The 11,583-nt window shown below is 41.1% G+C and overlaps 1 protein-coding gene across 1 annotated transcript in view; it reads left to right on the top strand.

Annotated features, from left to right (window-relative positions):
• STAM2 (signal transducing adaptor molecule 2) overlaps nucleotides 1-11,583 on the top strand; it is a gene marked incomplete in the record, with an annotated part of 1,442,819 nt that overhangs the window by 605,369 nt on the left and 825,867 nt on the right.

Here is an 11,583-nt window from a genome sequence, read left to right as displayed (position 1 = left end):
CATTCTGAATGCATTTACTCTCTAGGCCCTTCACACCTTGACGCTTGTTGTGACATATGTAAGGGTTTTAATGTTAGGGCCCTTATAGATAGAAGAAGACTCCTTCTCAGAGGCTTGCTGCCTTCTAAATCTCCTTCTTCTCTGAATTGACCACTGGTATCAGAGTTGTTGGATCTGAAGATACTTGTATCTTCGACTCTGGTGGAGTCTCTGAGTGGACTGGCTCCGTGTACCTTGGAGCCACAGTGTTGGCACTGGATCCGAGGTGTTGGAATAGACTCCGAAGCTTTCGGAGCCCCTCTCCCACTGTGAGCCTTAGGGTTAGACAGCTCGTCTCTGACTCGCTCTGAGTGCCCTGCCTTCAGGGTGGAGGGAGTTTACGGCCCGTAAGCATGTTGTTTTTGGAGCTGTCTGTTCCTTTTCTCTGAGGCATTCAGCATTTGAGGTAGTGGAGAGAGCTTTCTCTATCCCTAGAGCTCGAACCTCTCCACTTTCTTTGGCTTCAAACATCCTAGCCCATTTGTGTCTACATCTTGAGCTTCAGTCATCCGTGCCAAAGGGACAGCTAGCACAAGTTGGTCACCAGGTAGCCCAGCAGGCTATACTGATTTTTTCCATCACTTCTCTGAAGTATACTAGCGAAGAAGTTCCCAGGAAGAAAAAGTGCAAAAGGAGGCACGTGGACTCTTTTTTTTTCAAGAGTCCGTCACAGATGATACCAGCTGTGATGAGGGGGAAGAGTTGCCAAGATCACCACCTGACAATATCTCATTAGGAGAGATTTTGGAACTCCTAAAGCAAATGAGTGGTTGGTGGTCTGAGAACTTTTCCCAGAAGGAGTTGGTATTCCTGCAGACTTTTGGTGCTGGCCTGTCTACCTCCTGGGTGACTCTGCCTGCCAATGAGCTCATTGATTTGGTCTCTCAGTGGGCATGGAAGGAATCTGATACCATTGAAGCCATCCCCAAGCGACCAGACAAGATCCTGGCACCAGCTAAGGACAAAACCTTTTGGAGCAAGGGAGCACCAATTTGATGCTGTGATTGTAGTAGCAGCCACAAAGAAAGAACTAGTGGAGTAGAGGTTCTCTGTCCACCCCACCCGCAAACAGGGAGTCTAGGGTGATGGACAGATTTGGGAAGAGTGTTTATGTTTCAGCGACCTTTGCCCTCTGGTCACTGAACTGTCTGGCACACTTGACAAAACTCCAGAGGGATTTGATAAAGGAATTCTCCAAATCACTGTGTGGGAATCATATTCTGTGAGATGGAGAGCACTGTTGCCTCGCAGTTGGTTACCCTTCAGTCCATTTCCAATTTGCCCATGATGCTTATTTCTCAAACAACAGAATGTACCTCATCAGTGGCGGGTTCAGTTATTTCCGTCAGAAGGCAAGCCTGGATGCACTTGCGAGACTTTGTGGAGCCCTTCAAAGCTTCCTTTTGTTTTCTTTGACGGAAGTTCCTTATTTGGCCCCAAGGTGAAAGACATGCTCTTTAGATGTGAGCAGGAAGGTAACACCCTATTTGCTGTGGGCATGCAATTTTCAACCCCTCAACAAACCTTTTCTAGGAATCAACGAGGTGGTCAAAGGATGTGGTTCAAGAAATCCCAGGGACCCTACCAAGATCCACATGGAGACTGTTCATGCAGGGGCAGAGGGAGGACCTCCATTAGAAAATGCCACCCTCGTGGAAGAGGAGGTCCACAAAATCAAGGATTTAGAGATGCTTTTGCTGACAGATCCTACCAGCGCTCCAGAAGGGAGGCCCCAACTGTTCATCTCCGGAGGCAGTGAGGGGTTGCTTATCCCTGCTCCAAAGAGCTTGGCTAGAAATTACAAAAGATTCATGGGTGCAGAAGATTATTTATTTTAGTTATTGTCATTTATTAACCGGCTTGGCCCAACTGAGCCAAAGGCCCATTTTCAGTGGAGACCCAAGGAGAAAAGCTCCAATTACATATGCAAGACCATCCAAAAGGGATAAAAAGCTTTAGCTAATACAAAGTTAAAATTTTGAAATTTACCTAGGACTTCAGTTACTGTAGTAATTACGAGAGACATTGCATGAAAAGATATATACAATATACAAATAAAAATTAATTGAATACAATAGTAGTAGATGTATGTCCTGAGTAGGAGTATTTACAAGAGCAGATTGTTGGATATTCTAAAACGTAGTGTTGGAAAAGTAAGAAAAGTAGAAAGCAGGTGGAAAAGAGACAAACTGAAGAGATCAGAAATGGAGTAAGGGAAGAAATTGGTCAGAAGTCAGGTAGGTGCTTGACGTGGGCAGGACCAGGTGTTGAGAAAGTAATGTTTGAGTTATTGTTTGAATTTAAGCTTATGAGGGATGCTTCTTATTTTCAGTGGAAGGGAGTTCCAGGTGTGAGCTACAGAGTACTTAGACAGGGATTTGCCGATATTTTTTGATGGCTTATAGATTTGAAGAAGGTTTTTGTCAGATGTGCAAAGTTGATGGTGGGGGTTATAGTGGGACACTAGGTTAGAGATGAAGGGGCAGGAAGTGGGATTATACAAAATTAAGTGTGTGATGTGCAATTGAGAGAGACAATTGCTTGGGGAATTCGGGCCATTGTAATGATTTAAGAGCAAGGCAGTGGTGGGTAGGTTGGTGAAAACTGGAGCAGCATACAGAAGACAGGGTAATAAGAGAGATAGGGCTAAGGAGGGCTTGGAGGAAGAAGGTAGTAGTTTGTGATTCCAGTAAAGGAGACCAAGTTTCTGTTTTTTTGTTTTGTTTTTGTTTTTTTTATGGAGTGATGGATGTGTATGTCAAATTTTAATTCATCGTCAATTGTAACACCTAGTAATTTTGTATAAGGTTTAGGTCTGATGGTGGTATTGTAATGGGAGGTAGTAGAGAAGATAAATTTATGGAGTGCCAGTGTTTTGGGAAGAAAAAGTAGAAGTTTTGTCTTTTTAGGGTTTAGAATCAGTTGATTGTTGGTGAGCCAGGTTGCAATGGATGTGAAAGTGTTTTGGGTAAGGGCAAGGAGTTTAAGGATACTGTGGCAGTGGTAATAAGGGTGGGGTCAGCATATTGTAAGAGGGTAGAGAGGTTGGAGGCAGAGGACATATTGCTAAAAATATTGAAAAGAAGAGGTCCTAGTATTGAGCCTTGAGGTATGCAAGTGTTGACAGGAAGAAATGGGGAGGTGACAGTTTTGCAGTGTATGGATTGTTTTCTATTAGATAAGTAGCTAGAAAACCAGCATAAAGATGGGGTGGAGAGATGAAGGTCATGGAGTTTATTAATTAGTTTAGAGTGAGAGAGATTTCCAGAGGTTATATAATTCTCTTTTCCCTGCCACCTCCATTAATAGTAAACAAAATCCTCGAAGTTCCACCCAGTCATAGGAAAGCATCAGTACTAGAAATAAACAAGCTGCTAGAAAAGAGTCCTTCAAGAAGTCCCCACAGACCAGAGAGCATTAGGAACTTACTCAAGATTCTTTGTAGTGCCAAGGAAAACATGGTACTGGAGACCAGTTTTGGATCTCGGCTATCTGAACAAGTCCCTTCAGCACACACAGTTCTGGATGGTCACAGTTCAGTCCATTCTGCCTTATCTGTACAAGGATGACTTGATGTGCTCAATAGATCTTAAGGATACATGCTATGATATCAAAATGAGCAGACGATGTAGGACATATCTGTGCTTTTGGCTGGGAGCTAGTCATTACCATTTCAGAGCTCTGCCCTGTGGCCTCACCACAGTCCCCAGGTTATTCACCCGAGTACATGGCAGTAGTGGCAGTTCACTTGTATATTTTTGTGTTTATAGGCTGTCTGTTATGTGACTGTTTAATTGACTATTTAAGGTTTTAGAATTCAGTATAGGTATTCTAACACTGATGAAGGATTTGTAATCCGAAAGCTTTGTTGTTTTATTAAAGTATCTGGCATTTGTCTGGAGTTGTATTTTTGGATTGGTGCGCCTGGCTACAGTTTCAGCTTTATCACTGTCCTGACCTTATTTTCTCATTACTGCTTTGACCAGGCATCAACTGATCCAAGCTCAAGATTATATACTGCAGTTATGCTCCCATCTGGGCATTTCAGTCTACAACAAATTTCATCTAGAGTCACGCAGACACTGGAATCTCATTCAGTATGGTCACACAAACAGCTTCTCCCCTTGTGAAGAGTTAAGACTATTCAGTTGCAGGTCAGAATGATCATCCAAAACTCTTCCCTCTCTGCTCACTTAATCCTTCAAGTTTTGGGATCCATGTCAGCAGCAATCATCCTACTACCATTGGTACTATACAAGAATTCTTCAATGGACATTGACAAGTCAGTGGTCCATTCTTTACCATCCCCTGTCCAGTCAGATAAAAATACATCTCAGGCTTGCAAAAAACTTTCTCCTGTGGTAGATACACTCAAGTCAAGTGCAAGAAGGACATCCCTTTGTTCTTCCCCATTCCAACGCCATAGTGACCATGGATGTCTCCCAGATTGGGGGGGGGGGGCACTTCTGAGAAAGACACTCCAAGGCACATGGTCTCCCGTAGAGGCCAACACGAATATCAGTGTCATGAAAATGAGAGCTTGTCCTAGTGTTGCAGGCCTTCCAAGTCACCCCCCACCAGGACTGTTGCAATTCAGACAAAATATCAGTTGTCTGGTATATCAACAAACAAGGGGGAACCAAATCTTATACCCTGTGTTGCGAAGCTTTGAGAGTGTGGCAATAGGCATTCTTATCTAATCGGTTTCTGATAGCAGTGCCCATTCTGGGGAAATCCATTGTGATTGCAGACAAGTTAAACAGGTCTATTCTAATGCCTTATGAGTGGCCTCTCAACATGAAGGTAGCAGAGAAGATATTCCGTTGATGGAGTCAACTGTGCTGCAGTGTTTTCACTTCCCCTCTCAACAACAAGTGCAACAGGTTCTTTGCCCCTATCCTTCCACAGAGTGAATCATCGGTAGATGCTGTAATTCACAATTGACCCACCAGTCTCCTTTATGCTTACCTCTGTTACCCTCACTCCCCAAATTTCTTCAGAAAGCATCTCGTTGAAGAGCACAATAATCATCATTGATCCTTATTGGCCTCAACAAATTTGGTTTCCCTTTGTTTGGCCTCATTGTCTTTGTCCTCCATGGTTTCTGGATCCAATTCCTGACCATCTGTCTCACCCAACAGACTTGATTCACCTAGACATCCAGGCATAAAGTTGACTGCATGGTTTATCCAGTTCCATTGGGACAGCCCAGGCTCTCTTCCATGGTCCATCACATTCTAGGAAACTGTACAAATGCAAATGGAAAAGATTTGTAATTTGGGTGCAGCAAAAACATTTGAATCCCCTTTCTGCTCCTATATCTAAAGTTCTGGAGTTTTTAGCCTCAACTTTCGGTGAAGGTGCTAGCTGTTCTACTGTGAAAGTAAGTTTAGCTGCCATCTCCAAGTTTCATACAGGAATAAATCATCTCTAAAGTCCTCCAAATTGTGCAGAGGGTTTTTAAGGGAACCTTTCTCCTTAGACCTCCAGTTAAAAGACCCTTCTATTTGGACTTTAAACTTAGTCTTTCAAGCTCTAACCCAGTTTCCATTTGAACCTTCAGCTGAGATGAAGATAAAATTTCTGACCCTGAAAACCATCTTGTTAGTAGCTATTACCTCTACCAGAAGAGTTTCACAATTACAGGCCTTGTCTTCTAAACTCCCTTTTTTTAATAAAGACAGAGTATCCTTGAGAATCAATTCTTCCCTTCTTCTGAAGATGGTGTCAGAATCTAATATCAGTCGAACTATCAACCTGCCAGTCTTCTTTCCAAAATTTTCAGACAAAGGAGAGTATATGTTACGCATATTGGATGTTCACAGACAATTAGTTTTATTTACATGGAATGAAAGACTTTAGAAAAAAAACAGCTCAACTGCTGTGTCCTTTTTGGATTCAAAATTGGGCAAGTCAGTCTCAAAGTAACATTATCTAAATGATTAACTGATTGTATTATATTTGTTTGTAATAAATTGGGCATACCCTTACCCAAACCACCAAGAGCACATTTTACTAGAGCTATGGCTGCTACTTCAGCTTTTTCTCTAGATGATATTTATGCAACCACAACTTGGGCTAATCCTCATAACTTTATTGCTCATTGCAAATTAGTTCAATGGTACTCAATAATATCCTTCCTTAGAGTCCTCCCCCAGTTTAGGTAACTGGGACTCTACCCCAAAAGTTGAGGAATGAATGAAAATTGACCACATCAGATAAATCATGTATTCGCATAATGTTCCATCTGTGTTGTTTATTTTCATTCTTCCTCAACTACCCTCCCACGAACCCCCTCCTTATTGTCCTTTTGGAAGGATCGAAGATGCTGAAGGAACCATGTTCCTTTGAGTCCCAGATTTTGTTAGTTATCGTACTATTTTACTCCTTTTCAATGCTCTACAGATGTAAGGGGCAGCAAACAAGATCTGAGGTATTTTAGCGACTAGGGCATTATGGGAAAGGGAGGAGCTTGAACTTTCATGACTCACACGCTAGTAGAAGTGGCCGAGTCAGATCCGATCTGAACCCAAGAGTTGAGGAAGAATGAAAATTGGCAACACAGATGGAATGTTATGATGAGTACATAAATTATTTTTTATTTCTAATATTTTCTGAAGGCCATGAAGTCTAAAGCTCATATTTCCGTCTTTAATTAGTGACTGTTGTCCTTAAGAATCTGGCAGACTATCATAGATATTATAAGTAACATATCAAAAATATTAGACAAAATCGGGGACTTTCTGGGGACTCGGGGACAGTAAAAAAGTTATAGCTGTTATGAGATATCCAGTGGGATGAGTACCATCTGAAACTGTGACATTGTACTGCATAGCAAAGAAAGCTAGCATCCTGTATGTCTGTGTAAAAAAGTAACATACACATTGAAAACAGGAAGTCAACTAATACATTTTAATATTAGTTTTAATAAATTATATTGAGCCTAGCCTCACAGCAACAAGTCATCTCACCTTGTCAAGTATGAAATAAATCCAAAGAAGCAAACCAAAAAAAAAAAAAAATGATGCCAGGCAGAAGCAGGATCAAAGGTGTAAAATGTTTATTCCAAATTAAAAATGTCGAACAAGCACAACCAACCATCACAGTTCAGTTTAGCCGCTTTCACTCCACTATTGCAGAGCTTCCTCAGAACAATTAAGAACACAATTACTTCCTTTTTATAATACAATAAAGTGTTAATTAATTAGTTAATTAAAATAATCTCCTTGAAGTAGACTGGATATTTATATGTATAAAACATACAAACTCCAACACAAAATCCATACCATATACGAAAATAAAATGTACAAGATTATTAACAAAATATAACACCACAACCTAAAAGGATATATTATATTAAAATACCCATGGCATAGAATACAAAAATGCATCTGGAATGCCAACCATAAAAATGAGGTGGCTCAATAATTATAACCAGCCTGAATTACATATAAATATCCAGTCTACTTCTTTAAGGAAATTATTTTAATTAATTAATTAACACTTTATTGTATTATAAAAAGGAAGTAATTGTGTTCTTAATTGTTCTGAGGAAGCTCTGCAATAGTGGAGTGAAAGTGCGCTAAACTGAACTGTGGTGGTTGTTTGTGCTTGTTCGACATTTTTAACTTGGAATAAACATTTTACACCTTTGATCCTGCTTCTGCCTGGCTTAGTTTTTTTTTTTGGTTTTCTTCTTTGGATTTGTGGTTCGTGGTCTTACTTTCCATGGCAGAGTTTGCAGACTCTGAGGTGTTTGTGGCAACACCGGAAGTGTTTAAGGAGCTGAACAGCGACAACAGCATGCCTATGACAAGGAAGGAATTCCAGCAGGTTATGGTGCTTCTTTCTCAAATCCTTGAAAACTCTAAAAACTCTACACCAGGTAGTTCAGCTGTACCTGGCAACCAAATGCAGTATCGAGAGGCTTGTGAGGGTCGGCAAGAACCTGGAGGGTTGAGAAATAATGTGCACAGTGAAGTGGAGAAACGCGTTTTGGTGCACGGAGATTATGAACACAACAAAAAGGACGGTAATCACACGGTAACCCCTGGTTGTGGGGAAAAGACTAGTTCTAATTCCAATTTTAATTTTGATAATTGGTCTAACAGACGTTTTCATTTCAATGAGCTTAATATTGACCGACATTTTGAGACCTATGAGGAGGTTTTTAATACATTTAGAGACAAGTTATATTTATTAAAGACCAACCAATTAGAAATTGATTATCTTAACGAATGTATTTGCACTGAGAGAGTTCCAAAGGGACTTAGACTGTTTAAGTATCCTAATAATGTTAACCACAATTCTGAATTGTACAAGCAGTTAACTAATTTATTTAATGCAACTGGAATAGAGATGTTGAAATGAATGGTTAGGGACTATCAGTCCCAGAATTAAGTTTTACTTGTGGAGACTAATGATTTGCATAAAAAAATTTTTGACTCCCATAAAGCTAATTTGGATGATAGAAAGTATGATAATGTGTTTGTGGAGATTGGTAAGTATTGTGATAAAATTATTTACAGAAAGGTAAAAAACTTGACCGTGATTTAAATGACTACAGGAATGGTAGAGCTTACCCTACTTTTAACTTTGTCAATCAGTCCAAGAATTTTGTGACTGCCAATTCCGAAGTGGGGGGTCATGATAACAACACTTCAGATCAGCATAATCTCCCTTTAGGGGAGGACCCTGTGAGGAGACGTGAAAGGCTTGCTGGCAAGCAAAGGACTTATTCACATCAGAAAGTGCCGTCATTCGGGGGGGGGGGGGCAGACCACAGGAGAGAACCAAGCAATACTAAATATTCAGGATTTTGATATTGGTTTATTGAATGATGAATGTATTGGCATGCAACTAGCTGGTGAGGGGTATTTAGTGGGCAAACAGGAGCCTATGCTTGGTAATGACATGTTTCATTCACAGAATTTCGCTACCCCGTTATCACATGAGTTAGACGGTGAAATGGATAGTGACCTAGTGAGAAATATGATTGATCCTAGAATTTGTAAAAAGGATAATTTTACTATTTACAATTTTACGGATTTAGTTTTAGATGACAGGCACTTTAGTATTTTTACTAAAGGATTTCATTTTGTACCTATTAGAAATGGTTCTATGGTCAACACCTTAATTGATATTAAACTTTTCATCAGGAAGCTGAATTTACAAATATATTTTAAGGGAACACAGGTTGACAACTGTGAATTATCTAGAAGAAGTACTTTTAATCCACCTACCAGTTCTTTCTTGAAGCTTTTTGATGAAATGGTTGAACAGGAGGTGAGGCGCATTAATTATTACGACAACCCCACTAACAATAATTTGTCTAAGGATGAGGAAGATTTATTGGCATCATTAAAAAAGGAAAAGATCAGAATTATGAAACCAGACAAAGGGGGTGGGGTTATATCAATGTACAATGATGAATATGAAATGTACATTCATGACATTTTGCAGGATATAGATTGTTATACTGCAGTGCCACGCAACAAAATCAATATTGCCTACTATAAGATTAAATATTTTTTGACCGACCATTTACTCCAGGGTGCTATTAATGAAAATCTGTTTAACTTTTTGCATGTTGATAACCCTAAAATTCCTGTTATATTCGGGATCCCCAAAGTTCACAAAGGAATAAATGAACTTAAATTTAGACCGATTGTAGCGAGGGCTGGAAGTATTACAGAACCTCTGGCTATGTTTGTTGATTCTCAGTTAAAGAATTTTTTTAACAGCATACCCCATATTACTAAGGGGTAAAAAGGATAATTCTTCAAATTTTCCCTTAAAACTACCTTCCTCGAACTATACTACTGATCTAATCAGCGTATCCTATAACTTAAAAGATCATCTCTACTTGACTCCAAGTAGAATATTCTCTATCTGTTAAACCTAGCACTTGCTCCTACAGTACTTATTACCTTGATACGGCACTCTTGTCATAGATAGTACCCCAAAAAGGCAAACCCCCATTTCTCCGTCACCCACGTCCCCCGGAATCTTTTTCAAAGTTTTTTTGTCTATTCCTTCTAGCATGTCGAGGGATCAGTTGCTAGTGTCCTCTCCTGCCCAGCTGGTGAACCTGGGAATTTTGAGGCAATGTTACAATTGCCTCATGTACACAGACAACCCTCTCCCCCTCCCACAAAACACAAATACATGCGAGAGATGCAACTATACGGCCAAACTGGAGGCTGAGCTCTCTCCACATAGAACTGGCAAGACCAGTCAGGAGGAGAAGGTTACCACACACTCTATAGACCCAGTCTCACATAGTACCATCACAACCTCAAATCATACACATAAACACACAAAGACATACTCGGAGGCTCTGATCAAAAATCTACCAAAACAGCAGAGGCCACCAAAGCAGACACCCAAACAACCACCACCTCAGAACACAACACCTGCAACACATAGACCTCACAGTCAGAGTGTCAAACAGTCACAGCCCTTAAGGCCAAACACAATGCCAGACACACTAGTCATTGGTGACTCCATAGTCAGACACACTGACGCCCCGCTCACCAGACTGAGTAAGGAGAAGGTCACAGTAAGCTGCCTGTCGGGCGCTAGAATCCGCCACATAACGCAAGCACTCAGGTCTCTCAACAGCAGGTACAAATACGACTCAGTCATTGTCCATGCTGGTGTAAACGACCTGAGACGTACCTCCTTGGACTACATGAAAAGAGACATTGAGGAGCTCTCTGATTATGTAGCCCGGGCAGGTATGACCCTGACCTTGAGCAGTATCCTACCTTCACCAAGAATGATGCCACAATGCAGAGATAAGATGATCAGCTTTAACAATTGGCTTAAACACTGGTGTCATTCAAAGGGGATCCAGTGTCTGTCTGCCTGGGATGACATGCTGGACAAGCCACGCTGCTTCGCAAGGGACGACTTGCACCTGTCACCCCTGGGATTCCGGATATTGGCAAAGGCTCTTGCCACCCCCATAGTGCCTTTTTTAGGCAAGGCTCAAATTCTAAACCTACCACCCTAGAACACAAAAAAGGAAAAAACTAAGGGTAATGCTGCTCAATGCCAGAAGTCTAAATCTCAAAATGCACGCACTCGAGGCCCTTCTCAATATGGAGAGCATCGATGTCTGTGCTGTGACAGAAACCTGGTTCAAGGCTCCTGAGAGCACCCCAGCACTATCAGGTTTTACCTCATATCATGCGTTCCGGCCCCAAAATCCGGACAATACCAAGAAAGGAGGGGGGTATCCATATTCATCAAGGACACCCACACCTCAAGACTGGTGGCAACGCACGATGCATCGGAGACCATCCAGGTGCAATTAACCATAGGCAAGACTGCTCTGCAAATTGTAGCATGTTACAGGCCACCCTCACAAACTCAGGAACCTCACATGGCCTTCCTGAAAACACTAGAGGGGATAAATGTATCACCAAACACCATCATACTAGGTGACTTCAATTACCCTAATATAGACTGGGAACACTACTCAAGCCCAAACACCCTAGCCCAAAAGTTCCTGGAATTCATAAACTCAAATGCCATGGT

The sequence above is a fragment of the Protopterus annectens genome, chromosome 6.part0, assembly GCF_019279795.1.
Source record: "Protopterus annectens isolate FY-2018-M chromosome 6.part0, PAN1.0, whole genome shotgun sequence".
In the NCBI taxonomy this organism is placed as follows: Eukaryota; Metazoa; Chordata; order Ceratodontiformes; family Protopteridae; genus Protopterus; species Protopterus annectens.
This window is presented reverse-complemented; position numbering and strand designations above follow the sequence as displayed.